Source organism: Castor canadensis, chromosome 11 (assembly GCF_047511655.1).
Source record: "Castor canadensis chromosome 11, mCasCan1.hap1v2, whole genome shotgun sequence".
Classification (NCBI taxonomy): domain Eukaryota; kingdom Metazoa; phylum Chordata; class Mammalia; order Rodentia; family Castoridae; genus Castor; species Castor canadensis.
In genome coordinates this window covers 74,010,411-74,037,218 of record NC_133396.1, presented here as the reverse complement: position 1 = coordinate 74,037,218, position 26,808 = coordinate 74,010,411, and the positions used below count along the sequence as shown (strand labels likewise).

The 26,808-nt window shown below is 34.1% G+C and overlaps 1 long non-coding RNA gene across 2 annotated transcripts in view; it reads left to right on the top strand.

The window, feature by feature from the left end:
* The window catches only part of LOC141413846 (uncharacterized), a 131,741-nt gene extending 106,822 nt beyond the window's left edge, over positions 1-24,919 (top strand). Inside the window, exons 2-3 of one of the 2 annotated variants that reach the window (XR_012438789.1) lie at positions 20,326-20,500; positions 21,814-24,919. This is a non-coding gene — a long non-coding RNA (uncharacterized lncRNA). Of the gene's footprint in view, positions 1-231; positions 760-20,325; positions 20,501-21,813 lie in introns of those variants that run through there. The other variant, XR_012438790.1, reaches the window with a different exon arrangement.
* Positions 24,920-26,808: the final 1,889 nt, after the last annotated feature.

Genomic DNA, 26,808 nt, shown 5'->3' with positions numbered 1-26,808 from the left:
AAATATTTGACAAACAATAATAGAATGTGAGAAATTAGTAGAGTACAGTTTTCTTCAAAATTAAAATGAATTGTGAAAATATTATCTCAAGCAATTGTACAGTTGTCATTATGACATGCAATACTTCATTATTTTCTGAATTTAGTCTTTATTTTTTCTAAGTCTGATCTTCAAACATGATTTTTCTTTATATGCAATTTAGCTACTTGAAAATATCTCCATTTTTTTCAGAGAGCTAAGGCTGTAGCACAAACTGCTTTGGAATCAATTCCTGCACAGCAAAGGAAATGACCAACAGTTTACAGAAAAGGGGGAAAGTGCAACCACTCTGGAAAAAAATTTGGAGGCTTCTTAAAACTCTAAACATAGACCTGCCATATGATTCAGCAATCCCACTCCTGGGGATATACCCAAAGGAATGCAACATAGGTTTACTCCAGAGGCACCTGCACACCCATGTTTATTGCAGAGCTATTCACAATAGTCAAGTTATGGAAACAACCAAGATGTCCCACTACTGATGAATGGATTAAGAAAATGTGGTATTTATACACAATGGAAGTTTACTCAGCCATGAAGAAGAATGAAATCTTATCATTTGCAAGTAAATGGATAGAACTGGAGAACATTATTCTGAGTGAGGTTAGCCAGGCTCAGAAGACCAAACATTGTATATTTTCCCTCATATGCAGACTTTAGATCTAGGGCAAAGGCAGCAATGTTGTTGGACTATCTCTCTGTATAGCTATCCTTAACTCAACTAGCAAAAACTCTTTGTCTTTCTTATTATTCTTATGTCTTCTTTTCAACAAAATTAGAGATAAGGGCAGAACAGATTCTGCCTGGAAGCGAGGGAGGTTGGGGGAGGAGAGGGTGGAGGCAGAGGCAGGGGGGGAGAAATGACCCAAACAATGTATGCACATGTGAATAAATGAAATTAAAAAAAAGAAAAGGAGGAAACAATCTATATACGACAATGGGTTAATACCCAGAATACATTAGGAGTCAACTCAGAAACAGACAAAAATGAATGCGATTTTAAAATGAGCAATGTAACTAAACAAACATTTCTAAAAAGATGACATATACAAATGGATAATTACAAATAGAGCTACCATGTGGTACAATAACCATACTACTAGGTATAGATCTCCTGGAAATAAAACCAGTGTATCAATGAACCTTCTCTACTGCCACATATTGTACAAGATACAGAATCAACCAAAGTGTTCATCACCAGATGAAGAAAATCATGGATGACGAAACGATGAGATCCTATTAGTTGCAACAATACATATGGCACATAAGTCATGTGAAACAGAATTATCCAAACACAGAAGGACAAATATCCCATGGTTTTTTTCACATATAGAACCTGAAAAAGTTGATCTCATTGAATCTGCGGATAGATTGTTGGTTACTAGAGGCTATGGAAAGTGTTTGTGGGGGAAGAGATGAGGAGAGGTTGACTAATGGTTACTGTGATAGTTATTTGGCATTGTGGTGGCCAAATAGCTAAGTAAAACAACTTAAGTGAGATTGCTTTTGGTCTCACAGGTTGAGGTTTCAGTTCACACTGGCTCACTCTATAGTTTCTGGGCCTATGGTGAGGAAGAGCAACATGGCACAAAGATGTGGCCAAGCAAAGCTGAAAATCTCAGGGCTTTTTGGAAGAAGAGAGAGAGAAAGGACTCAGGGACAAGGTATAACCAAGTGACCAACTATCTTCAACTAGGTCCTAACTTCCCACCAACTTCCAATAATGCCATCAGATGGGCTAGTCCACTGATCAGGTCAGAGCCCTCATGATTCAATCTCTTCCTAAAAGCCCAAGAGCTGCTATTATGGTTTGAATATTAAATGTTCCCCACAGACTTATGTGTTTGGAGCTTATTCCTTAAATGTTGCTACTATTTTGAGATGTTGTGGAGACCTTAGGAAGTGGGACCTACCTTGAGGAACTGGGTTGCTGAGGGTAGGTTTTTGTGGGTATCTTGTTCCTGGCTCCTTCTATCTCTTTTTCTCTGCTTCCTGGCCATAATGATTTGAAGAAGCTGCTCTGGCACATGCCTTTGTTGCAATGATGTTTTGTCTCAGAATAGGCCCAGAAACATGGAGCCAAGTGACCATGGACTGAGCCTTTTTTGAAGTCATGAGTCAAAATAAAATTTCCCTTGTTCAAGCTGTTCATGTATTTTGGTCATAGCAACAGACAGCTAACTAATGCAGAAAACTGATACTATAGAACTTGGGTCATTGCTGTGATTATCTAAGAATTTGGCTCTTCAGCCCTTGGAACTGCTTTATGGGAGGAATTTAGAAATGTTTGGAGACTTGGGCTAAAGAATCCCTAGAAAACTGCACGTAGAGCTTGATGGGTTTTTTGGTGTGGAGCTGAGAAGACACGAATGCTGGTAGAAAGGCTGAGGGTGAAGGTCCGGCTCATGAGGTTTCAGAAGGGAGCCAGGACTATTGGATATTGCAATAGAAGCCAATACATTCCGAAGAAGACTTATTCCACAGTTTGCCCTGCTTTGAGAATTTGAGGGAAACTGAATTTAAAAGCAATGGACTAATTAAATTGGCAAAAGAAATTTCAAGAATGCAGTGTTCAGGATGTGGCCTGGGTATTGTTGCTTTCTTTTAACCTGGTTTACAGTGAAATTCAGGAGCAAAGTGGAGTGGGAAGATTTGAAAATCACGTAGTTTGGCCAGAAAAAGAAAGTGTTTAAACTTGCTGACATGTTAATGGTTATAAAGATAATATTGTGATTAAAAAGGAGTCAGTCACTGCATGGTAACAATAAGAAAATGCTTTAGGGATATTGTAGGAATTAGCAAGGCCCCACCCATAGTAAGCTTAAGGCTTTGAAAGAGCAAACTCTTCTGACAGACTCTCTCGTAATAAGAAAGTGTCTTCAGGGCACCTTGTTCATACATGGATGCCAAGGGAGTTGTTTCTGCATGATTCATTTGACTATGTTAAGCCAACCAGGCACTCAGAGGCCACTTCAGCATGGTCAAGGGGAGCCCAGCTACAGTTTGAGCTGGTGACAGACCTTAAGAGCACCTACATGATGGATGCAGAAGTTACAGGAGCTTGGAGCTTCCCCTTTCCAACAGATTTTAAAGGAAAGCCTTGAAAGTCAGATAATGTGTAGTGTAGTCCTTTCAGGTAGCCCCTCAGAGGGTGACATGTAAAGCTGTGAGAGTGAAATCTAAGTTTCCATGCATACCGAAGAATGTAGGAGATGTCTGGAATATTAAACCTCTGTCAAGGAAAGCTGCAGGCAATGAATGGAGCCATCCCAAGAGAGGTGCTGTGTGAGCTTCAAAAAGCTAGACCACAGGCACAGGGCTGCCCAAGTTCATGGAGCTCACACTACACGCTCCAGATGCCAGATATGGAGCTACATTCTCCATAGCCAAGCTATTGGCTTCTCTGATGAGTTTTAGTCTTGTTTTGATGCAATCCTTCCTTGCTATCCTCTAGTTCCTTTCTTTTGGAATGGGAATATTTATACTCTGCTATTTTGGAAGTATGCAATTTTCTTTTTTGTTTTAGTGGAGTTCAGAGTTAAAGATTGGCCTTAGGTCTCAGAGGAGACTTTCAATTTGGACTTTTGAATAATATTTGAGTTATGATTTGGGGAATTCTTGGAGATCGACTAAATACCTTTTGCATTATGAGATGGCAATGAAACTTTGGAGATCACTGGAAAAATGTTATGCTTTGAATATGAAATATTCCCCATAGGTTTATCTTTTGAGAGCTTGGTCCCAAGCTGGCTATGCTACTTTCAGGGGTTGTTAAAAACCATAGAACATGGGATCTACTCTCTCTCTTTCTCTCTCTCCTCTCTGCTTCCTGGCTGCCATGAGCTGGAGAATATCCTCTGCACATCCTTCTACCACCATGATTTTCTGCCTCGCAGTGGGCCCAGAAACACAGAGCTACATAATCATAGACTGGACAGCTGCCACCGTGAGCCAAAATAAACCTTTCTCCCTTGAAGTTACTCTCTCATGTATTTTGGTCATAGTAACAGAAAAGTAACAAATACAGCAGGCAAATATGCCTTTAACACATGAGTCTTGTGGGGACATTTCAAATTCAAACCGGAGTTAATCATAACTGGGTAAAGAAATAGATTCTAGTGTTGAACATGGATAACATCACTTCAGGCATCAATAATGTGCAATATAGTTTAACAAAGCTAGAAAAAAGGATTTTGACTATACTACAAAGAAATGATAAATGTTGTAGGAGATAGATATGCTTATTTTGATTTCTATTCTATGCAATATATGCATATTTTGAAACACTACATTCTATCCCATAAATATGTGCAATTTTCACATGTCAATTACAATACATAAATGTAGATAAAGTGTTTAAATACTGAAATAAGTATGAAATATATGTTAAAGCTTAAAAATTTATTGTCTGCCTCAGTAGATGAGGAAAAGTATGATCTAAGTTCAATGTACTTAAGTACATATGATGTCACAGTATACACTATACAAATAGACAGATGTGAAATATAATCATAATATCTAAAGCTGTATGTAATAATATTTTGAGATTCTTTCATAAGAATGTGAATTTATTCTAATTGAATAAAGGAAAGAATAAAAATTATAACAAAAATACGTTAGAATTTGTAATGTTCTGTTCATATTAAAATGTAATTTAAATTACTAAAAGTACACAATCTTCATACAATATAAATATGATCCAATGATACTGCTCCTGGGCATCTATCCAAAAAGAAGTAAAACAGTATTCAGTAGAGACACTTGTACACCAATGTTCATCACAGCACTATTCACAAGAGCCAAGCTCTGGAAACAAACAAGATGTCCTAATCCAGATGATGAATGGATCATGAAATTATGGTACATATACACAATGAAGTATTACACAGCCACAATGAAAAATGACATGGAGTTTGAAGGTAAATGGATGCAATTGGAGGACATCGTGTTAAATGAAGTTAGCCAAGATCAGAAACACAAAAGATGCATGTTTTTTCTCAGACATGGAAGATAGATCCAAAGATCTTGGGTCTATCTCCTTGGATAGATCCAAAGATATGTGTACAAACATATACACAAAAGCAAGCATGATCATATACACACTCAGTTGTAGAACATGTTTGTAACAGTGGAACTACTCTATGGAACTCGGGGAAAGAGAGAAAGCAAAAGAGAATGGCAGAGCATCAATAATATTGCATAACATAAGATGTGAAAGTAGAGGATATAAGGATGTGTATTGAAAGCTATTGAAATACAGGGAGTGAGAAGTAAAGGGGTAAAGAAGAGTATTAAAGGGATCGAACAGACCAAAATAAAGCACACCCACAGTGGACATGGATTGAGACACCCCTTTGAAATACTAATAATGAAAACCAGGGCTATAAAATAGGCACAGTGTGCGCAGGAGGGGAGGGTTCTAGTGGAAGGGGGAAGGGGGAAGGAAGGAGATTAAGGTGATGATATACAGTCGATGGACTTCATATACCTAAATAAAACAGAACTAGAAAACCTCTTGCAATTGCTTTAAGTGGGGTTGGGAGGGGTTGAGGGGGAGAGACGATGGGGGCGATGTAAATAATGTGCAATATAAGACTGATTGGAATTATTACTGTGAATTCCCCCCTCTATAATGAATGTATTTTAATAAAAATTTATAATAAAAAATACATAATACATAATTTCCATACAATATAAATAAAATACAGAATGCATAAAAGGCAAAAAAAAAACATTTTGTTTCATTTGTATATTTTGTTTAATTAAAAAATACTAAAAAGAAAAAACATAATTTATTGGGCAATTTTTTTTCCAAAAGAATACTGCTCCCAACCTATGTTGAATGATATTGTATGCACATGTTTGATGAAAAAAAGAGGAAATATACACAATCTTTGAAATGTGCTTTACAATGCAAAAACTGCTTTATTTGTAGAAATTAACGTAGTAAAAGTGCAAGACATGAAAAACCTGAACATTAGCAATAAGAGCAAATACTGTGTTTGAAAAACGGTTAGTGTGCCTATTAAATATCCATGTTCATATTTATTTTAATAACAGTTAAACATAAATGTCGAGATTATTTCTGATCTACCGGCTTTATTTGTCTAGATACAATAATTAGCATCCACTAAATGGTATTTACACTAACCATTAATTTATTTAGGTGCTTTAGAAAGATAGTATTGAAATAGAAGAAGCTCCAGGTACTTCTATTATAATAATGGCTGTCTCGTGGGATGGGACAATGTGCAGGTTACCACATTCTGGTAGTGATTACTAATGCATTGCAAGAAGCCATGGGCTCAAGAATCAGATGAAATTCTCTTCCATATAGATTACAGTTTTTTCACTGCCTCGATGTACTTACACAAACTGACACAGTCATAAACATGCTTACATGAATGATAACACTGTCATAGTTAGATAGAAAAACATGTATCACCAAGTGAAAATTAATTTCAGATAGTTTTCAAGAATCTATTGTATCAGCAATCCCTGCAAAGCACACAGTAAACTACACAAAATAACATCCCTGCTATAGATTCACTGAACTGTGTATTCTTTGAAAAGTTGGAAGATTTATATTAAAAAAAATATAGAAGCATAGTGTGTAGGATAATTTAACTTACTGAAGGTTCATAGATCTCCAAATGCCAGATATGATTTCTTAATAAATGAAAACAAATACTCTTGCCCTTCTGATGAATTATGAATGCATTACTGATCACTGTATGTATCTCCAATTAACTGGAGAAACAGGCTTACAATATTCTCAATTTATACCCAGAGGAAATACATATACAGTGCTATTAATGGAAAAAATACACATTTTGACACCCTTATAAAGATATTATCAGTGGTAAGGGAGTTAAGCTTTATCAAGCATTTAGAACAGTGTGATGCACTGAGTGAGTGCTAAACAAGTTGTGGACAATTCAATAAAGGTTCAATGTCTGAAATTATAAATATCTTTAAAATTATTAATTTGCCATCACAGAGTTATATAAATTTGTTTCACATTTTGAATTATGATTTCCCTTTTTAAAATTAAGTTTGTTTCTTGCACAAAAATAGGAAAGTTGTCCATATTGATGGGGTAACATGATATTTTAATATGTGTGTAAAATGCATAATGTTTAAATCAGGTTAAGCATACTTATCTCCTCAAACATTTATCATCCTTTTGTGGTTAAAAAAATAACTTTAGAAAAAGTCACTGGTTCTAACTTTTTGAATTGCAAAATATTTTACTGGTATCTATAGTCACTCTTCTATACAGCAGAACTTCCATCTGACTCTAACTTAGTACCCATTGATCAACCTTTCCTCAGCCTCTGGACACCATCATTCTTCTCTCAACTTCTCTGAGATCAACATTTTTACATTTTCCTTTTAGTGAGGTCACATAGTACTTGTCTTTCTGTGCCAGGCTTATTTACTTTCTGTAAGGACCTCCTGTTCTGTCTATATTATGGCAAAATGATAGAATTCCATTCCCTTTAATGATTGAATAGAATTCCATTTTGTATATGTACCACATTTTCTTTATACTTTCATCATTTTGTAGACTGGTTAGTTGGTTGGTTGGTTCTGTTTCTTCACTGTTTTGCATAGTGTTGCAATGACTATGGGAGCACAGATGTTCCTTTGACATTCTGATTTCATTTCCTACACTTATATACTCAGTAATGCAATTTCTTAATCATATGGCAATTCTTTTTGTTTTAAATTTTTGAAGAACCTCCATACTGTTTTCTATAATGTTTGTGCTAACTCTCATTCCCAACAAGATTATCCATGGTTCCCTTTTCTTCAAATATTTCATAAGCACTTGGTGTTGTGGCCATTTGTACTAGAATGAGGTGAAATCTCATTGTGGGTTTGATTTGCATTTCCCTGATGAACAGTTAAGTTCATATTTTTCCTGTACTAGTTGACCATTTTTATATTTCCTTTCCAAAAATGTACCTGACATTTGTTGCCTATTTGACATCCAATTATTATTTGTTTGCTTGTTTGTATGCCATTGAGTTTTCGGAGTTCCCTATATATTCTGGATATTAACCTCTAGTCAGACGTATAATTTGTCATTTTTTCTTACATTTTGTAGTTTGTCTTTTCACTGTGTTTCCATTTTCCTGTGAAAAAGCTTTGAAATTTGATGCATTCCCATTTGTACTTTTTTGTTCTTGCTTTTAATGCTTTTGGTGTCTTCTCTAAATACCTTTTCCATTCTAATGCTGAAGTATTTCCTGTATGGGTTTTATCTTGTCCAAATAATAGACATGGTGTTAAATTGAGCCCTATGATTGCTTTTATTTGACAAATGCATTGTTCATTTTTTTTCAAATAGGCAGAAGAACATTGCAATGGTAAGTTTGCTTCAAACTTTTGGTAATATAAATGCGAATTGCATCATTAGTGATGAAATTTATATCCAAAACCTTTCAATTTGGTTTTACATTATACCCCTGACACTGTGCTTGCTCTCTTTTCCAACAATTTCAAGCTTGCCCTTAGTTAAAACCTGCTGAAGCTTCAACTCCTTGGTAAAGTAACCTTAAACTTTACTAAAACTTTGGCCAAATAGAAAAGAGAATATGAACTAGAGCTAATATTTAACCTATTGGAAAGTGTCATTTTCCCTGGGGACACAAGTTCTGGTGAGGATTTACTTCCAAAACAGAGACCAGTATCACCCATCTTGGACCTGGGATATGCATTGCGTTTTATCATTTTTTTAACTTGGGGAAATGTTTTCATGTTTTCCTCATCTACATGATCTGCTCTGAAATAATTTAGCATAAGAGAACTAAAGAAATTCTTGAAACAAGAGATGATCAACTACTTTCACTAAACAAAATCACAATTGTAAGACTTTTAACTTATTCTTAAGCTTGCTTTTCCTTGTAAGAAAGTTTGTCAATTGCAGCTTTAAATTTTAATGTACCTTAAAATTATACGAAAGACAACTTGACTTCTAAATCATACTAATAGTATTCCCTATTTATTGATTGTGTGAGCTAATCAGCATTACTGTAATCCATTTCCAGCAGTACAGACTGTATTCAAAGAAAGTATCAAATGTGATACTTATTAATTATCTCTGAAATGAATGGTTACTGTGTGCAAACCACTATCATTCAATGGTAATGACAAAAAGCTGTCGTTATTATCAATGTACTGAAAAAAACTAATTTTTCTAGTTTGATAACCATAAAATATTTAGGTTTAATAAGAAAGTATATACATATGTACATATAAATACTATGCAATTTTTAATAAGATAGGAAAAAAAAGGAGCTGTATAATATAATGGGGACTTCTACATCATGACAATGATTACATGATTTAGTTTAATGTTAAGATTCCATTGAGACTATGACATTTTATATCTTAAAAAATTTCTCTAACTTTTATTTTAATGAAATTTATACTTAAGCAATTTATAGACACTTTGTGAAGAAAAATATTATGAAGTAATGATTATAGTATGTTGCAAATGTCATTCACAAGGGAAAAATAAGTAATGGCATAGGAAGGTGAACAGAGACACCGTTCACTACTTTTTAAACAATAATTTTTATTTGTTTATCCAAGAGTACTTATGTCAAGTATCAATTTCTTCAGCAACTTCCAGTATGATTTAGAAGCCCTTATTATTGTGAATTTTAACAGCATTCAGTAGTGCTCGTGGGTGCACTAGGTAAGGTGCTTTCAATGTCCACTATCATTGGGCGTTGTCCACTATCTGACTGCATATTTGGTCCATTCTCTCTCAAACTTACCAGGATCCAATCATACCCATCTGCCATCTCCTGGGACAGCCAAGCACTGGCCCAGGCTTTTCCCTCTGCCTAGTCTGCTCTTTCCTCAGACTTATGTATGTACTTGAAAGATAGTAAATATTTAACATACATTAATTCTATTTATAGCTTAACAAAGAAAAACCATTTTTTTATTATTCATTTATTCACATGTGTATACATTGTTTGAGTCATTTCTCCCCCCTGCCCCCCTTCCCCACTCTCTCCCCCTTTTCCCCCTCAGTTCCAGGCAGGTCCTGTTGTGCCTTTATCATTAGTTTTGTTGAAGAAAAGAGACAAGCCTAATGAGGAAGACAAAGTGTTTTTGCTAGTTGAATTGAACATAGCTATACAGAAATATTCCTAGCATTGCTTTCATGTACACATGTTATGACCCATGTTGATTCATCTCTAACTGATCTTTACCCTGGTTACTGATCCCCTTCTCATGATAACCTCTGTTGCTTTAAGGTTTCTGTATTAGTTCATCTGGAATGGGGACATCAAACACTTTCATGTTTGGGTTTTCTACCCATTTCTATATCACCCACATGTGCTCTCCCCTTGTCATGTGGTCCCAGTCCAACCACATTGCTTCATTTGCCCTAGATCTAAAGTCCACATATGAGGGAGAACATATGATTATTGGTCTTCTGAGCTTGGTGGACCTCAATCAGAATTATGTTCTCTAGTTCTATCCATTTACCTGCAAATGATAAGATTTCATTTTTCTTCATGGCTGAGTAGAATTCCATTGTGTACATTTACCACATTTTCTTGATTCATTCATCAATAGTGGGGCATCTTGGTTGTTTCCATAGCTTGGCTATTGTGAATAGTGCCGTAATAAACATGGTGTGCAGGTGCCTCTGGAGTGATCTGTGTTGCATTCCTTTGGGTATATCCCCAGGAGTGGGATTGGTGGATTATATGGCAGGTCTATGTTTAAATTTTTAAGAGCCTCCAATTTTTTTTCCAGAGTGGTTGCACCAGCTTGCATTCCCAACAGCAGCATACAAGGGTTCCTTTTACCCCACATCCTTGGCAACACCTGTTGTTGGTGGTGTTTTGATAATGGCTATTCTAACAGGGGTGAGATGGAATCTTAGTGAGGTTTTGATTTGCATTTCCATTATGGCTAGAGATGGTGAGCATTTTTTCATGTGCTTTTTTGCCATTTAAATTTCTTCTTTTGAGAAAGTTCTATTAAGTTCAATTGCCCATTTTTTAATTGGTTCATTGATTTTAGGAGAGCTTAGATTCTTTAGTTCCCTGTATATTCTGGTGATCAGTCCCTTGTCTGATGTATAGCTGGCAAATATTTTCTCCCAATCTGTGGGTGGTCTCTTCAGTTTAGAGACCATTTCTTTTGTTGTGCAGAAGCTTTTTAATTTTATGAAGTCCCATTTCTCCATCCTTTCTTTTAGTTGCTGGGCTACTGGAGTTCTATTGAGGAAGTCCTTGCCTATACCTATTAGTTCTAGAGAGTTTCCTGCTCCTTCCTGTAGTAACTTCAGAGTTTCAAGTCTGATATTTAGGTCCTTGATCCATTTTGAGTTGATACTGTATGGGGTGATAGACATGGATCTAGTTTCAGTTTCTTGCAGATGGATAACCACTTTTCCCAGCAACATTTGTTGAAGAGGCTGTCTTTTCTCCATTGTATATTTTTGGCCCCTTTGTCAAAAATGAGGTGGGTATAGTTGTGTGGATTCATATCGAGGTCTTCTGTTCTGTTCCACTGGTCTTCATGTCTGTTTTTGTTCCAGTACCATGCTGTTTTTATTGCTATTGCTTTGTTACATAGTTTGAAGTCAGGTATTGTGGTACCTCCAGCACTGCTCTTTTGCTGAGTATTGCTTTGGCTATTCACAGTCTCTTGGGTTTCCAAATGAACTTTAGAGTAGATTTTTCAATCTCTGTGATGTAAGTCATTGTAATTTTGATGGGAAGTGCATTAAGCATGCAGATTGCTTTTGGTAGTATAGATATTTTTATTATGTTGATTCTACTGATCCATGAGCATGGGAGATGTTTCGATCTTCTGTAGTCTTCCTCAATCTCTTTCTTCAGGAGTTTGTAATTCTCCTCATACAGGTCATTCACATCTTTTGTTAAATTTACAACTAGATATTTAATTTTTTTTGAGGCTATTGTGAATGGAATTGTTTCTGTATGTTCCTTCTCAGTTTGTTCGTTTTTGGTGTATAGAAAAGCTAATGATTTTTGTAGGTTGATTTTGTATCCTGCCACCTTACAGTAGTTGTTTACAGAGTCTAAGAGTTTTTGGGTAGAGTTTTTTAGGTCTTTAATGTAGAGGATCATATCGTCTGTAAATAAGGATATTTTGACAGCTTCTTTACCTTTTTGAGTTCCTTTTATTTCTTCTCTTGCTTAAATGCTCTAACTAGAAATTCCAGTACTATGTTGAATAGGAGTGGGGATAGTGGGCAACCTTGTCTTGTTTTTGAGTTTAGGGTGAATGATTTCAGTTTTTCACCATTAAGTATGATGTTGCCTGTAGGATTGTCATAAATAGCCTTTATAATGTTGAGGTGCATTCCTTCTATTCCTAGTTTTCTTAGAGCTTTTATCATGAGGTGGTGTTTGATCTTGTTGAAGGTTTTTTCTATACTTATTGAGATGATCAAGTGGTTTTTGTCTTTGCTTCTATTGATGTGCTGTATTACATTTATAGATTTGTGTATGTTGAACCACCCCTGCATCCCTGGGATGATGCCAACTTGGTCATGGTTTATGATCATTCTGATGTGTTGTTGGATTTGGTTTGCCATTATTTTATTAAGGATTTTTACGTTAATATTCATTAAGGAAATTAACGCACAACTCTTCTTCTTGGAGGTTTCTTTGTCTTTTTTTGGGATGAGAGTAATATTGGCTGCATCGAATGAGTTAGGCATTGTTCCTTCCCTGTCTATTTTGTGGAACAATTTAAGGAGAGTTGGTATTAGTTCTTCCTTAAATGTCTGATAGAATTCAGCAGTGAATCCATCAGGTCATGGACTTTTCTTTTTTGGGAGACTCTTGATTGCTGCTTCAATTTTGTTTTGTGTTATAGATTTATTCAGGTGATTAATATCTTCTTGGTTCAGTTTTGGGTGGTTGTAAGTTCCTAGAAATCTGTCCATTTCTTCAAGATTTTCAAATTTATTACATTGTAGGCTCTCAAAGTAGTCTCTGATGATTTCCTGGATTTCCATGGTGTTTGTTATCTCCCCTTTTGCATTTCTGATTTTACTGATTTGGGTTTTTTCCCTCCTTAATTTAGTCAGGTTTGCCAGGGTTCTGTCAATCTTATTTATTTTTTCAAGAACCATGTTTTTGTTTCATTGATTCTTTGCATGGTTTTTTTGATTTCCTTTTTATTGATTTTAGCCCCTATTTTAATTATTTCTTTCCTCCTGCTTTTTTGGGATTTGTTTGTTCTTGTTTTTCTAGGAGTTTGAGCTGTAGTATTAGGTCATTGATTTGAGATCTTTCTATCCTTTTAATATATGCACTCATGGCTATAAAAATTCCTCTTAGGACTGCCTTTGCTGTGTCCCATAGGTTCTGGTAGGTTATGTTTTCATTTTCATTAACTTCCAGCAGACTTCTCAACCAAAACATTAAAAGCAAGGAGAACATGGAGTGAGGTCTTCCAAGCACCGAATGAAAATAGCGTCAATCCTAGGATACTTTATCCAGCAAAACTATCATTCAAAATAGATGGAACAATAAAAGTCTTGCATGATAAGCAGAAATTAAAACAATATATAACAACCAAGCTACCACTACAAAAGATTGTCCAAGGAATTCTGCACACATTTAATGAAAGCAAACAAAACCATGAAAGGGCAAGCAATACCAAACCACAGGAGAAGAAAAGGCAAGAAAAGAAAGAGGAACATTGATTCAGCTACACATAATCAAACTCTTAATCAACAAAGACAACTGCATGACAGGGATCACCATGTACTTATCAATACAAATACTAAATGTTAATGGACTAAATTCCTCCATCAAAAGACACTAACTGGCAAACTGGATTAAAAAGGAAGATCCAATAATCTGTTGCCTATAGGAGACCCACCTCATTGACAGAAATAAGCACTGGCTGAAAGTGAAAGTCTTGAAGAAGATTTACCATGCCAATGGTCCCCAAAAACAGGAAGGAGTAGCAGTACTTTTCTCAGACAAAGTAGACTTCAAACCTACATTGATCAAATGAGATAAAGAAGGACACTCCACAGTAACAAAAGGGGAAATTCCCCAAAAGGAAAATACAATTATCAACCTATATGAACGCAATGTCAATGCACCCAATTTCATCAAACATCCTTTGAAGGACCTAAAAACATATATAAAGTCCAACACAGTGGTAGTGGAAGATCTTAATACTCCCCTATCACCAATAGATAGGTCATTCAAACAAAAAATCAATAAAGAAATCCTAGAACTAAATCACACCATAGATTAAATGAACCTAGCTGATGTCTACCGAATATTTCATCCAACTTCTTCACAATACACGTTCTTCTCAGCAGCCCATGGAACCTTCTCCAAAATTTGTCATATCTTAGGGCACAAAGCAAGCCTCAGCCAATATAAGAAAATAGAAATAATCCCATTCATTCTACCTGACCACAATGTATTAAAACTAGAAATCAACAACAAAAACAGCAGTAAAAAACATGCAAACAATTGGAAGCTGAACAACCCATTGCTCAATGATGAATGGGTCATTGATGAAATAAAAGGGGAAATTAAAAGAAAAGTCTTTTAAGGAAAAGAAAACATTTCTTTGAAAATATAGTATATATTAAGGTTTTAAGTTTTTATTAGTAAAAGTATAACCCTGAAAGAAAATGTAAACATTATAAAATATCACATTCAAGAAACTTCCTGCTTATGAAAGATACATGTGAAGAGGATGCTGTATTTTTAAAAAGACAGATGTAATTAATAAGGAAATAAAAATGCAAAGAAAAAGATATTACAAATGCTTTTTCTAACTACACAGAGAATTCACCTCAATTTGAAGTGTCTAGAAAGCTTCATTAAATTTATCAAGTATTGCATCAAATTGTGTATAAGTTAATTAACTTTAAAATGAAGAAATCATTCAGGTCATTTTCTGTTCGTCAGACAGTATAAGTAGATTAAATAACCAAAGTTGCAAAATCACATTTAATAAATTCAGGCTTTCTAATTATGCTAGACTTATTCCATAACAAAAAAGTTTCCTGATGAAAATCAATAAATGTCATGTCAAATCTGTAAGAAAAATCACATGAAAATTCTAATACATCAAAACTTAACCTAATTTTTTTTTTGCTTTAAACATTTTTTTAAAGAAGAATAAAAGTTTACTATCTTCGCTTAACTGAAATTATCTATTCACACCAGAATGTAAAGTATAATTTTTGACCCATAAATTCATTGGCACTTAAGTAGAAAAAAATCCATTATCCTTAAAATGGTAAGAAAAGTGTGTAACTTTTCCTATTGTTCATACTTGACTTAAAAACAGATGATACAAACCATCCTGAAAACTGGTCCTTGTACATAATATCTAATATCTACTGAGTGTCTAAAAGCTATTTATTTTTATTTTAATGAATAGTAACTGTTATTTGAAGCTCTATAACGAAATCTAAAAAATATCTATTGTGAAGCAAAGACTAAAACAGCTTGAGTAAATACTTCACCATGTTTTACTTTAGTGACTATAAACATTCTTGAATTCTCTACACTTTAACAGTCTACAATTTGTTAATTAAAATGTGTATTCTTTTTCAGAGACATTGAGATAAATTCATTGTAAAACTCAAACAAGTATATAAAATTCCTCAGTGATACACTCCCAAAACCCTCTAGCTGATAGCAGCTAGCATGTCTTAAACTTTATGTATACCACCCTTCCTACTTACTGTTCTTCTAAAATAGACTTCTCATAAAGTACCAAAGATGATTTCCTTTTCCTTCTTCCTTACCCATTCTTGAAAAGAGTTACATATGTAAAACAGATCTTGGCTCTAATTTGCTTATTGGGGTACACTTTATATGGCAGATTTTAGATGAGCTCTGAATATTTGGAGAAGTCACTTAAATTTCAAGTATTTATGTTAATGAAATAAAGGTGATAGTCCCCACCCACAGTATTCTTGCAAAAAGTATTTGAGAGGAATTCTATGTGACATTTATTATAGTCTTCAGCAATATAGGCAGAATTACAAGTATTTTATCCTGTTCTGTTTCTATTCAGTTAATATTTTGTGCAAAGGTAAAATTTTTTGTTATCAACTAAGAATATAACTTCTTCCAACCAGATATATAGCTAAAATCTTATTCTCTGTTTCCTCGAGAAAAAATAAACAACTATTTTATTCTAGTCACTGTCCTTCCTTCCTTGGATGTGGATGAATTATCATAGTCAGGACTGTTAATTCTCCAATGCAGACAGACCTCATCTTTAGCTTTATCATATATGCAAATGATCCGTTACCACAGTCAGCTGACAACTAACACTTCCCAAGTTGTAGACTTGTAAAGGAATGATTTTCTTTTACCTTCATTGTCATGGAAAGATTCCAACATTTTACAAATTGATATATATACATATAGATTTCAAATGAAATATCAAGAAGAATTTTGAATGAGCAAAGTCTATAATGCTCAGTAGATCTAACTAATTACACACACTAACAAGATAGTTCCTATAATTCATATGAGACTACCTTAGCATATATGGAAATGTCAGTGTAAAACTCATTAATTTGTACTATTTATCAAGCAAAATATTAATTATTACAATTAAAAAGATTACCTTAAATCCTACCTCTGACTGACATCAATATAATAATTAGAACATGGTGAACACAGAGGGAATTCCAATCCAAACAAATTTGTATTATTAAAATATAGCATATTACATAAATATTTAGTACATCATAAGAAAATGGCAAGACTGATTATTAGAGTATATGTTAATCTGGATATAATTTTAGTGGCTTTTTAAAAATATAAAATTATCAATGCTAGAAAAATCATCTTTACTCAATAAAGTATATAATTTGAGTCAATTTCTACTTAAAATGAATATTCTCCACTATTACCTTTATTACTTAGTGTCATAATATGTGGTGTGAGGAGATTATTGGTTTAATAGCAAGTAAAATGAGAGTGTGGCATAACTATGGAAAGTATAGAGCAAAGTTTTCTGTATTCACTAAACAGGAGAAGAAATTGACAAATTGCTATTGTTTATAGCTTCTCCTTCAACTTAGACAATTGAAGGTGGTTGGCAAATATTGCTGGTATTGGCCAGCTCATAAGGAGGTGGTCACATCTGAAAGTAGAAGCAAATCACTAACATCCACAACAAAAACAGAAAGACAGACTTGCTGCTTTTCTCCAGGCTTTTGCTCTAGCTGTACATAGACCTTTAATCAATATTAAATGGCAATAATTTTATGTTTTTCTGTCTTCTTTCATATTTCCTAAGAGTTGTTGAACATGAACTTACAACATTTTTACCACAGCCCACAAAGTCAAAAATTTCATGAAAACAGATTCTCAGATCATCGCAACTCATACTGTCCAAAATTCTAAGGCTATAAAATGATTAACTAGTTTAAAAGAGAATCAGCACCTTAAAAAATCAAAACAATATCTTCTAGATATGCAGAAAAATTAGCATTTGAGATTCTTTTTCCTACAAAAATGTGAGAAAACATAAATTTTCACCAATCTGAGATCAGTAAGTCAGTTTGAAATTAAATTCATACTCATATTTTAATTGCATAAGTGCCATTAAATAACAAGTTGAAAAAATGTAAAAATCTCAAGCGGTGAGACAAAATGCTTGAAGAACTCTTACAGAGCCATCCAGGAATATAAAATCTTATAGAAGAAAAGATAAGAAACAACAATTAGAGGACAGAGCTATCCATCTTTTAATTTATCATCTATATAAAGAAGTTCACAAGACTAAAAAGCTGAAAGATCTCCAGGATAGATTTTCACTAGCACTTTCTTTGAGTTGAGATGTGTTAAAACTGATGGAAGGACAAAGGAAAATGATTAGCAGGAGGATATTCTTCCTGCTTGCAATGTCAGAAGACTGGGGAATAGATATTGGAGTTTCAGTGTATGTTGTGAATAGGTTTAAACGTATTTAGAGAGAGTTAAAAAAATCCTTAAATTTTTGGCAAGTTTTCTCAGCAAACCAAACAATGATTTTTCGTAAAAGTTGCATAATCATTAATACATTCAGCAAAAATTTTTACTGTTTACACATACTTAAAAATGTATTAATTCTTTAGACTACAGTGGTGAATAAGAAAGTCCTCATTTAAGGAGGTTGTCTTGAGAGGTCAAAATTTTGTGAAGGGTATAAACAAGCAAGGAAATTAATTGCTATTCTACTTACTTACTGTGTTAACTTGAGAAAGGTTCTTAAATAAATACTAATGTATTTCCTCATTAGCAAAATGAAGTAACTTGATTTCTACTCTTAATGATTTGGCTTTTATCAATTTGGCATTTTCAGTTCCTCTTTCTATGGTCATGTTTCTGAAGATAGCTTTTGCTCTATGTTTCCATGTTAGACTTGACCACTGAAAGACACATGTGTTATCTTTAGATACACATACATAGAGGAACCTGTTTTTTTCAGAAAGTATTGATAGTTAGACAAGTCAGCAGATGAGAGATTCCATTGCATACTTCCAAAGAGCCACAGGAAGCTACTTATTTGAACATTGCAAATGCAAAGAGTGGATTCTTCAGAGACTCTTCCACACTGCAGGGGTTTCCAACACAGTAACTGGGAACTTCTGACTGACATGGTTGTGGCTGTCCTGAAGATATCTTATCCTTTAGTATCAGCTTTCTTTGACCTTTCTTCTCATATTTCTTCCAACATTTCTATAAGCTTTTCATATCTGGAAACTTAAGGTAGATTTTGTTTGTTGTTGATTCTTAGAATATTAGTTTTGGTAACAGAATTGAGGTTCATATTTCATTTTCTGATTATTTTAATTGTCTTGCTTACAACTCCAATTAGTATGACTATAAACATTAGGTGTTAGGGGCTACATAGACTTGGTATGGTAAAGAGACTGGAACATCAATAGTAACTACTGGAAGCAGCATGAGATAATTTATAACAGCTGACTAAAATATTATCCAAAATCTGTGTAAATAAGCAGGCCCAATAGAATTATGGTGGGACAAGTCATTTCCATCTTTAGCAAGTTTCAACATACCACTAACCTCACCAATTCTTCCAGAAATATGATATCGAATTTGTTTAATATTTTGAAGAAAGAAGTAGGTCTGTTTTGCTTGGCCCTTCTAATCTAATATCTCCCATTCCATAAGTCTAAGGACATATATGACTTAATATATCTGATTTGTAAATATTATCAGTATAAAACCAGAAAATAAGGTGGAAAACAGTTTTGGGGGAATGATCAGCTGAGCAACACATAGAGTATATGCAGTGTTTGAAGCTATTTTAGTTCTATTCAGAGTAGAGAGACCTTATTGAACATCCATCCCATTCAGTGCTTGTTCCTTTTGTGAGGAGCAAAATATTTTATTCTTAGAGGTAAGTTAGCTCTAAATCTTCTCTAACAAAATAGAAAGCAAGTAAACAAAAGTCACAAAATGATTGAAAGTCTCTACAAAAATCTAGAATAGTGAAAATAAAAAGAAGTTACACTACTTAATGTCAATATTGATTATTAAACAATAGTAATCAAGACAACATACTATTGGCATAAAAATCTAAAAATTAGACTAGTGAAACAGAAGAAATTGTCAATAAAAATCTACTGTTATATAATCAATTAACTTTCTGCATAGTATCCAAGTCCATTTGATATAGAAAGGAAACTCTTTATGTCAAATGGCACTTTAATAATCATTGATGAACACATGGAAAGAATTGTCTGGCCAAAATGAGACATTAAAAATTAAGGTACAGTTTCATTAAAAATCCCTGTGCTGTCATGGAGAGAAAAAATTGTAGACATGCTAAAAACATCAGTAAATATAAAATAAGAAAATTTAAATCGGACTTTATCAAAATTGAAAATGACTTTTAATGAATAGATAATTTACAGACCATGAGGAAATAGTTTTAATTCCTGTATCTAAACATTAATTCATATATCTAAAATTTATTAGTGTCTTAAGTACATAAATAATTTCAACAATTGACATGTAATAACAAACAATCCAAATGACTTAAGACTGGAAGAGACACTCCCCAAAAACATAAAAAGTGCTCAAGAGGAACATAAAAAGGTAATCATTAATTAATCATTAATTAGCAGAGTGATCCAAATAAAGCACAATGAAATGCCACTTTATACCCACAAAAATAACTAAAATTAAAACTATTTCAACACCCAATTTTGATAAGAATGTGCAATAATTGGTTCATAAAGTTCTTTTCCATTGACAGGAGGGATGGTGTCAAATACACTGTTGTAATGGGATCTTTGACAAGAGCAATTCAAGAGCCAGATTTCAGCTGTTGGCTACAAAGAGGATCCATTTACTCTAATGAGAAGCAGACCTGGAGCGATAATCAGAATTACTTGTTCACAAAGATCTCAGTCTGAAGAACTGAAAAGGAGGTATGTCCTACTGTAGTCTTGAATGATCTGTAAAATTAGAACCATCTAAGAATAAAACCACAGTCCAGATTCTCAGCACACACAAATCTCAGGAATGATTTAATTCACAAAGAACCCCTAGAATGAGGGGGAAAATAGGTTGTTTACTCTTCAGGTAAGTAAGCACAATTGTCCTACCAAAAATTTTACTGCCCATCTTTTTTTCTATGCTTCTTCAAAGGGATATGTGTTTATTCACCAGGGATATTTCTAGGGTTTTAGAGGTAAGATAGTATGCTAAGAAATTATATGCACTTCTTTCATAAGGATGCTGGTACACAATCATTGCTAGATCAGAATAGGAGAATTACATATCTGAACGTCAAAAGTTTAGAGTATGTTATTTTAATTTCTGAAAAGAAATATTCTTACTTTGTAAAGAATTGTTCATCGTGCTTTTAGATCCTAGTAAATATTGATTGCTTGGTGTTTAACCTCTAATCTACCATGTGACCTGAACTCTCATGAGGTACTAGCTGTTCTCTGGTTCACTAAGCATTTATCAAGTGACAGTGCCATAAGTGAGTTCAGCCTTAAGCAGGTGGAGGTACAGGTGAATTGCACCAACAAGTGGCTCAATGTTCAAAGGCATATACCTAGACACCTCCCATCTCACCCACCAAAAGTATAGTCATAAAGTAAAGTCCATATGATTGCTTAATTAACAAAGAATAATACTTTCGGACTGTATTTCAAAACATTGTGTATTAATAGATAATTGTGGTATAGAAAGCCAACAGATCAGAAGATGACTGCCAATGAAAAGGTATTTTTTATAATTATAGGTCCCAAAACAAGGGATACTCCATGCCACAGGAGTGACACAGGGAATCTGCAAAATTGATCACTAGGCCAAATGAGGGGAAATTTGGGCAAAGGCTTTTATTGTGGTTTACAAGGGAAGGAACTGGTGAGGTAAGGTAAGCAGGTGTAGGATTGCTGAGTTTGAAGAATTTCACCAGGTTATAATGCATTGGGACTTTCCTTAGTTATCAGATCCTGAGTTGATTATGGCAGGAATGTAGTGGTCTAGAGTATGAGAGCCCAACACAGAGATGGGTGGGCTGTTTACTGTGGATCTGTTGCTTTATGTTAAAGCAAAACAAAAACATGTCCTTTCAAGAGTACTGGGGGAGATACAAAAAGGGAAATTCAGCGAGTAAGTATATCTTTGAGCAGCATACATGTTTGTTTACACTACTTGGAAAGATAGATTGATGGGTGTATCCATCTCTGTTAATTCATTGGTTAACACATTTTTTCTGAATGGGCAGGGACTTGGCAAAGATAATGACACAACTATCTGCCCAAGGTGTGGAAGAAACAAGTTCAGATGGATGACAAGAAAGTCTGGAAAAGAGATATGTCAGATGGAACTGTTGAAGCAGTCAGGAAATCTGAGAATAATTATGTTCCAAGAAAATGTTCCTCAAATGAGAACAGTGACAATTTCAATAGTTACTAGTAATAGACAACTTGCACTGTGAAGGTTGGTCAGTTTCTTTCCCTACTGGGCTCATAGCAAAAGTTGCCATAGAGATTGTAATGGAAATTATGGTCAAAAACGTGGGTTTCCATTTAAAAATCCTGATCTGGTTTTTGTCATTCTGAGTACTTTAGTAGTTATCATTATGAAAATAAACCACCTGCAAGCTCAGTGGCCTGAAAACAAACACCATTTACTTAGTTTCTGATTGTGTGGGTGATGGCATCTCTTTGTGTCACAGACACCTTGGATGATCTCTGCTTGTCTCTCTGATGAATCACAGTGATTTGAATTGCTAACTGCTGGCAGAAGATCTATGTTGGCCACATTCCCATGTCTAGCAGTTGGTAAGCTATTTGTTGGGTTCAGAAAAGCAAATAGGCCACAGCTCACTCATCATTCTTCTGAATGACCTCAACTTTTTCAAAAAGTGGCAAAAGTATCCCAAAAGTAAAAACTGAGCAATCCCCAACTTGGTAATATACTAGGGCCTGAGAAAATTACATACTGGCCCTTATTGGAGAGACAGAAAAAGAGATTTCAATTGAAAAATGAAACTGAAAGTCACATTTCAAAGCAGCATTCATGTAAAGATCAGAAAAAATCCTGGCCATATTTTCAAATAATCCCAATTCTCAAATTTTAATGTACCTAGTGCCCAAGCTGCCAACATAACCTTCCAAGATGGTAATACCCACTGGAGGAAAACCTGAGTACTTCTGGTGGCAAGTTGATTACATTGATTCAATTTGATTAAGGACGTGCAGAACATTCTTTCTTCTTCAACCACACAACTATTATGGACATGAATTTGTCATCTTGATCAAATCTTTCTACTAAAAACTGTATCTTTGAACTTACAGAAGAAATTCTTCTGACCAAGCAACTTACTTTACAGAAAATTACATTCATAATTGACTCATGACCACAAAAGTCACTAATTTTACCATTTATCCTATTATCTTAAAATAGCTGGAACAAAAATTGCATCACACTTCTTGCTGCATTCTGAAACAGTTGATGATTTATGTTAAATGTTTTTATAATATCTCATTATCAGTGTGGATCTAACATCATATATTGTCTCCACTGAATGAGTATCACAGTAAATAGACTCTCAATACTTAATCATGCTAGTGTTTGTTCAATAGGTTTGTACATGGTTGCATGGATGGCAGAGATGTAAGCTATGCATGGGTTCACCTCCATGAGATTATTGTACTAGAATGATGTGACCACTGTCACTGCTGGGGATCCAACCTATGCATGACAGAGAACAATGTTGTCGTCTACTTGCATGTATTTCAGAGTGCCAGTGAGCATTCATTGACAGATTGATTGTATATTTCTTTCGTCAAAGAGGTGGCAACAATTTGCCCTGACAGATGGACACATATTCTAGGTACATAATTTCCCTCATGCCCACAGATTTTCTGCCAGAATCACAATTGATATGCTTAAATAAAGCTTTATATATTGCCATAGTATCACACACAGGATCCCTAGCTATCACAGAATATTTTTTGTGGTGACAAAATTGCAGCAAGTGACTCACACCCGTGAACTGTCTGATGTGACCATAAATTTTACCAATCAAAATCATCTATTTGAACAAACAACAGCTTCCTTCATATATTCATATCATGAAGTCATCACAAAAATCATTTAGGGTTATGGTATGATTATGATGGCACCATATATACCTTCATTAGTATGGCACTCAGTGTATAATAGTCTTTCTCCCATGATTGAAATGCATGAGACCCTACAATCAAGGAGATTACGTGCCTCACTATAAAGTTAAATTACCTGATAAAGTGTTTTTTTTTCTTTATCCCTATAATATTAAGATCAATAAACTAATTCTATTCTCAAGTGAGAAATGCTTCCACCATGAAACACAGCCATGGTTCCATTAAATTGTATATTAGGACTCCTCTGGTCCATTTTTGTCTCTTCATGCTGCTGAATCTGCAGGAAGTAAAGGGGGTCCTGTACAAGCTAAGGTAATAAATCAATCACCTTCAGTGTTCATTGATTTAATTTAGTAGCTGACCAAACTGCCCTTCAGCTATGAGGATCCTAGTGTTCAGCTCATTTATTAAGTTTTCTCTTTCAACAGACAGACTGCCATCTTGAACTAATGTTACCCATACATTCTGTACAGCCTCAAACAGATGTTCATGAGTTTGTTTTTGGTTTTGGATAGCAGGTCAGCAGAAAAAATGAGAAGTACAAATTTTCCATTTGTATATGAAATGCATGGACAATAAGATGGAATTCTAGTTAAGAAATAATAGCATATACTTTTTGAGTTAGTTCATCCAGATCTAAAAGATGATGCCATATTAAAATACAGTCAGGATCACTTTAACTTTTAAAATAAAATATTGTTATAACTTTGTATATGCAGAAAGATTCTAGAGAGATGATTTCAGGAAAATTTTTAAATTTCAGAAAGCCCCCTCATTGAAATACTATTTTAATTGAAGGAGACAATGACTGTTTTTCTTTTCCAACCTCTATAGACATTCAAAAATTTACCCAGGACCTCAAAAGTGTCCAGTGACAATAAAACAAGTTAGAGCATTACCAATATGCCTTCTAAGATACTGTTCACAAATAACACTTCCACTTTTATAGTTTATGGCACAGAATGAATCTCATTACATAAAATTGGGCATTGTCATTATTTTTGCATCAAGGTATATATGGCCATCATGATTGAATATTTTAGTGCCTACCATATGTCAGGTACTCGGTGTTTGTGATGATCAAAAACAGTATGAGAGCATACATGGAATTTTGTCTGGCAGAAGGTAGCATACAGTGCATATAAAAGAATGTGCTAAATAAGTAAACTGTATTATGATGTAAGGTGTCATGAATTGCAAATAAAAAATGAAATATTTAAAATGAAAATTGAGAGTTCTTTGTGTTTCTAATAAGGGCAAGAAAATTAGTCTGACAATAGGTTGCATGTAAAGCCCTGTACAAAGCAAAGGACAACTTAAGAAGAAATTTTTACTTAAGGAAAAGTACAATCAAGAATACTTTATAATGCTGTCTTTCAGGTTTCAAGGCCATAGAAAACTATTCTGATGTGCACATTTCAGGAAAACGCTACTGTTGTACTCTTCCTAATGAATCAAAATAATGACTGGCAAACTGGTGGTGAGCACCCCATATGTCTAATTGAACACTAAGAAAGACCAAACCAATGTAGGGTCATGAGTTGAAATCATGTTTTATTATGTGTAACAAAGTAGAATAATACAAATAAAAGTAGGGAAAAATAAATAAAATTGCTGACTGTTTTTTGAATAATAGTCAAGAAAAAAAAGAATTCCTTTGAAAACCAACAGATAGTGAAAGGTCAAGTTTTAAATGTGGAAGATTATTACAATAATTATAAACAATATTACCAAAAAATACAAAATAACTATAAGGAAAATAGAAATCTTCCCAAATAAATGCAAATTAAAAAGCAAACAGAGCACACCAAGTAGAAATATCACAGGAATATAACAAAAATACTATAATTCACATAATTGAGACCAGCATAATGTTATCAATCAATGTGAATGAGTATAAATTGCTTTTTTTTTTTTGGCAGCCCTGTGGTCTGAACTCAGGGCCTCACACCTGCTAGACAGGTATTCATACTGCTTGAATCACTCCACCAGTCCTATATATTGCTTTTGAAGTAAAGGTATTTTCAAATATGTTCAAAAATGAATTAAGCACAGTGATTTAAAAAGCTAAAATTAATTCAGTATGAATAGCATTAATTAGACAAAAATAAAATATGTTTGTGGTGATAAAAGCCACATAATTAAGCTGTCACACGTTGAAGCAGACATGTCTAGTGAACAAAAAAATACAAAAATGATCTAAAAATACAATAAGGTACATCTTTGGATATGTACCAAATACTACACTCTGTAATGGGAAATCTACCTTCTTTTCACCCACATATGCAATGCTCCCCCAAATGGATCATACACTGGAGCAAACAGAAATAAAAGTATTTTCCTCAAAATATACATTTACATACAAAATCAACGCACTAAACTGAAATGAGAAAAAAAAAACTTCACCCAAGAATGAGTTTTCACTTTATAATCAAAAGACATTTCACAATTTATTCTTTAGCAAAACGGAAATAAAAACAGTACATAAGGAATTTCCAAAATTTCCCAAACCTTCATGAATATACAAAATATCAGAATTTGTGGGACATACTTAAAATAATGAAAGAGAAAAAACTGTGGTGCTAAAATGCTGGATTAATAAAATGGAATGAACACTTTATTTTCTAGCATTTTCAGCTGTTGTACTTTACTTTAGTTCTATAATTTCCATTTTTAAGCATTTCTATTTCTCTGTTGATATTCCTCATTGCTTAGTCCATTAAGATTTTTTTCTTTTTGTAAATTCTTGACTATAATTACATTAGTTGCTTTAAAATTCTTACCAGTTAAGTGCAACTACTGTGTGATCATAGGATTGAGGTTGTATTGAATGATTTTTTCTTAAATATCAATTGTATTTTCCTGTATCTTTTTATTTTTTTATTGTATTATTGTTTTTTGAGATAAGTTCTCACTATATAGCCCAGCTAGCCTTGAACTCATGCTCTTCCTGCCTCAGTCTCCCAAGAACTGAGATAACAAGTATGGCCCACCATGCCCAGCTCCTGCATCTTTTAATATCTAGTTCTAGTGGTTTTTGTTGGAGAGGGGACATTTTGGATATATAAGGTATTTCAGAGACTCTGGAT